This window comes from Pinus tabuliformis, chromosome 9, assembly GCF_031772625.1.
Source record: "Pinus tabuliformis cultivar Carrire ecotype Pingquan chromosome 9, CPIR1, whole genome shotgun sequence".
Taxonomy (NCBI): domain Eukaryota; kingdom Viridiplantae; phylum Streptophyta; class Pinopsida; order Pinales; family Pinaceae; genus Pinus; species Pinus tabuliformis.
The window spans coordinates 1,055,760,976-1,055,765,869 of NC_142307.1; the positions used below are offsets into that span (position 1 = coordinate 1,055,760,976).

Sequence of the window (4,894 nt, forward strand, 5' to 3'; positions counted from 1 at the left end):
ACCCAATTCTCCACAATGATCATCATGTTCCTCCCTTGTCATGAGCCTTTGTACCTTCTGCCACAAGGTCACAAACAACCCCAACAAGTCTTGAAATAATCAACAATCCTTGCTTCTCCATACAAGGTCTCATCATAGACATCCATGGTAAGATCCTCCCTATCATTAGCAAACTGATTTTTCCCTTCCCTACATACAGTTCATCCACCAAATTCTCAAGTGAAAAACAAGTATCAATAATACTTACATCATCATCCTCATGAGGCTCCTCCATGTGAGTATCCCCATCCATCCATGTCTACAAACTACACAATCCTGGTCCAAATTGATCAATATCAAGTTCATCCTCCATCGTTGTCATATCTACAACATCCCTGTATTGGTCCTTGAGTTCTTCAAGCTCTTTTTTGATCTTCAAACAACCTTCTCAAATCATCAGGTTCTGGGCCTTCATTGAAGCCCATTCAAAACTCCATCTTCTCACCTATTCCAATACCTTGTACTAGAAAGATTCACCTACATCATGGCTAGATTCACCTGCCATAGGTTCTTCTACCATCTCGGCCATCCACTTTCCTGCAACCTGAATTGCCTATTCATATTTCTTCACCATTCACCAAGTTCTTGGCAAAACTAAACCCCTTGATTCCACCTGTTGGTGAGAACAACGCCCTTCACTTGCACTCCACCTGAATCAACTCTGATACCACATGTCACGAAGTGACAGTGGGATCACCTTCTTCTGCAATTCCCCTTTGCACTTCACCAGCTCTGATACCACCTGTCATGCCCCTACATTGGCGTTAATCTTCCAACTGCACTATAGTGAGGTGCAGCACCATCAAACACTTTCTTTTCACCAATACTTATGTTCATGGACTATGCCTAACCATTCATACTTAGTTTATTTTTCATTACCAAGTATTATCTTTGTCCTTTATACATATGAAAACCCATACATATTCATCATCAACAACAATTAACACATATACAATTGCACAACAGTATAAAGGGAGGGGCAACTCCTAGCAATATGTGTCTACCTAATATCAATATATATAATTTTCCACTTTTACAAAGTATAAGCTAAATCTTGGGAAACCCCAAATTTACACTTAGCCAAATTTCCAACTTCGGCAAACTCAGTTGCCCAACCCGTCGGTGCCTCTACAAGATCACCGCATGACTCACCAACCCTTCGTTCACCTCATCGCACGTCTTCACCTGACTCGCTCTTTGTTTGTCCAATAAGTGCCAAAATCATGCTATGCTGCTTGACCTCCATTTGGTGGATGACATGCAGTCCCACCTACCCAACTCTCGTTCATGACCTTCAGTTCCAACCTTTGCTTCGTCGTGCATGTTGCGCCCTCACCCGGCTTCGGGTCTGCACATACACTGGTGCCTTCACACAACTCAATCAAGTCACCTTCACACGACTCACCCGAGTCTAACCGAACGCCTTAACCCCAACTTGTTCACCCAAACAACTTCACCCGAGTTGCCACACGACTTCACCTGGGTCGCCACACAGCTTCACCCTGTTTGCCCGAATGACCTCACACGGGTCACCACATGACTTCACCCGGCTCACCCGAATGACTTCACCAGGGTCGCCTGACGACCTCACCCAGCTCATCCAAACGACCTCACCCAGTTTGCCCAAACAACCTTGTCTGAGTTTCCTGCCTGACGACCTCGCCCGAGTTTTGCCTGAACGACCTCGCTTGAGTATCTTGCTCGTTGACCTCGCTCGAGTTTTTCCTGAATGACCTCATCTGAGTTTCCTACCCGATGACCTCGCCTGAGTTCTGCCTAAATGACCTCGCCCAAGTTTTTTACTCGAGTTTCCTGCACGAGTTTTTCACCCGAGTTTCTCACCCGACATTTCTGCATGATTTGTTCACCTGAGTTTTGCCCGTCATGCAGTCTCATCCACACACTGCAGAAATCCTTGTTTGAAATCGTGTTGGCTGAATGATCAATGCCTTTGCCTCCACAAATGCACGCAAATATATATGGGCGGGTGCTGGGTTGTGTCACCTGGTTGACCTACGCCCAACGCCCAAGCCAACTCGTTCACAATGTGTTGTATCACCCAGGAGGAGGGTCGGCCCGCCCAACTCGTGGGACCACCCCTTCAACTCTACCAACACCTTATAAACTCATCCTTGGTTCGTTCACTTCGTATTTTGACAAGTCCTTCACATGGTGGAGTCGCCCTTCCTGTCACACGCATCGTAGGTCCTTACACTAGGCATTGAACAATCGACTCAGCACTAGTACAGATAAGGAGAATCCGAATGTTTAATTAAAACAAAGCATTGCAATGGTCCCTGCGGATGCTGACGCAATGTGATTTCTGCCCAATGCTCTAAATGTCAAAGTGAAGAAATTCAACCAAGTTCGGGTAAGCGGCGACAGTAACTATGACTCTCTTAAGGTAGCAAAATGCCTCATCATCTAATTAGTGACATACATGAATGGATTAACGAGATTCCCATTGTCCCTATCTACTATCTAGTGAAACCACAACCAAGGGAACGGGCTTGGAAAAATCAGTGGGGAAGGAAGACCCTGTTGAGCTTGAATCTAGTATGACTTTGTGAAATGAATTGAGAGGTGTAGAATAAGTGGGAGATGTTTTTGGCGCAAGTGAAATACCACTACTTTTAATGTTATTTTACTTATTCCATGGGGCGGAGACAGGGCTTTGCCCCTATTTTTGGCCTTAAGGCACATTTTGGTGGGTTGATCCAGGCGGAAGACGTTGTCAGGTGGGGAGATTGGCTGGGGCAACATATCTATTAAAAGATAATGCAGGTGTCCTAAGATGAGCTCAACGAGAACAGAAATATTATGTGGAGCAAAAGGGTAAAATCTCATTTGATTTTGATTTTCAGTATGAATACAAACCGTGAAAGTGTGGCCTATCGGTCCTTTAGATTTTTTGAATTTGAAGCTAGAGGTGTCAGAAAAATTTACCACAGGGATAACTGGCTTGTGGTAGCCAAGCGTTCATAGTGACATTGCTTTTTGATCCTTCGATGTCAGCTCTTCCTATCATTGTGAAGAAAAATTCACCAAGTGTTGGATTGTTCCCCCACCAATAGGGAATGCGAGCTAGGTTTAAACCATCGTGAGACAGGTTAGTTTTACCCTACTGATGAACCACACCATAATAGTAATTCAACTTAGTACGAAAGGAACCATTGATTCACACAATTGGTCATCGCACTTGGTTGAAAATCTAGTGGCATGAAGCTACCATGTGTCAGATTATGATTGAATGCCTCTAAGTTAGAATCTACGCTAGAAGGGGTGCATGTAACTCTTCGACTGTATCTCGACCCGCAGTAGGGGTGTTGCTTTGTCGCCCCTAGGGGCCCATGTCATTTTCAAACCATGATCATGAAAAATATCTTTTGGGGCAGCTTTGAAGTTCAATTCCAAATAGTCGTTGAGAAGAATCCTTTGCAGATGACTTAAATATGCGATGGGGTATTGTAAGTGGCAGAGTGGCCTTGCTGCCACGATCACTGAGATTCAGCCCTTGGCTACCTCGATTCAGAGCTTCGCTCTTGTCACAAACAAATCTGGACAACCCTCCCCCTCTTGCACCTTTGCCTCCTCCTCTAGATGACAATTTTTTATTTCTTGGGGGCGAAAAATTTGGGGTTTCCACGCCGCGACAGAAAAGGCGCCGAAGCCCGAGAAAATTGGGGTTTCCATGTCACGCTTCGGTGCCAAAAATTTTGTGGTTTCCATGTCGCACCTTGGTGCCCAAAATTTTGGGGTTACCATGTCATGCCAAGGCCCCCAAAATTTTGGGTTTCCACATTGCGATGAAAAAGGCTCCCAAGCATGGGAAAAATTGGGGTTTCCATGCCGCGTCCCGGTGCCCAAAATTTGGGGTTTCCACCCAGCGCCTAAATTTTGAGGCTTCCATGTCATGCCAAAAATTTTGGGTTTCTACCCGGCACCTAAAATTTGGGGGTTCCGCCTGGTGCAAAAAAAAATTGGGTTTCCATGTCACGCCTAAAATTTGGGGTTTCCACTCGGTGCCTAAAATTTGGGGCTTCCACCCAGTGCAAAAAAAATTGGGGTTTCCATGCTATGCCTAAAATTTTGGGTTTCCAAGTCATGCCCTAGAACCCAAGCCTGGGGAAACTTGGGGTTTCCATGTCATGCCCTGGCGCCCAAGCCTGGGAAACTTGGGGTTTCCATGTCACGTCACGATCGAAACCGGCAGCACCCAAGCCTGGGGAAACTTGGGGTTTCCATGTCACGCCCTGACGCCCAAGCCTAGGGAAACTCAGGGTTTCCATGTCCCACCCTTGATGGAAACACAGGTTTCTGCATTTTATGGTACAATGGAAACGTGAGGTTTTGAACAATGCCCCAACGTGGGGAACTTGGGGTTTTCATGACGATGCAAACCAGCTCGCAAGTCTTGGGAACTTGGGGTGTTTGGAAACTGCTGCCCAAGTCTGGAGAACTTGTGGTTTCCATGTCGTGGCGTGGCCCAAACCACTGACGAAAACCAACCAAGTCTAGGAAACATGGGGTTTCCATGTCACGACACACCCTGAATCACCCGAGAGTCTATGGAACTTCGGATTTCCGTGTCGTGGGGCAACAAAAAGCTGCCAAAGTCCGAGGAACTCGAGGTGTCCATTTCATGGCATGATGGAAACTGTTACCCAAGTCAATGGACACATGGGGTTTCCATTTCACGTCACAACAAAAGTTGCTACCCAATTATGGGAAACACAGGGTTCCCATGTTGCTTGTGTCGCGGCTAAAACTACCACCCAAGTCTGGGGAGCTTCAGGTTTCCATGTCATTGCGCGACAAGGAACAACCACCCAAGCTTGGGGAGCTTCGGGTTTCG

The 4,894-nt window shown here is 46.2% G+C and overlaps 1 pseudogene; it reads left to right on the forward strand.

Moving 5' to 3' along the window:
* The first annotated feature begins 2,553 nt into the window (after positions 1 to 2,553).
* On the forward strand, positions 2,554 to 3,569 carry LOC149152317 (25S ribosomal RNA; annotated as a pseudogene).
* The last annotated feature ends 1,325 nt before the right edge of the window (positions 3,570 to 4,894 follow it).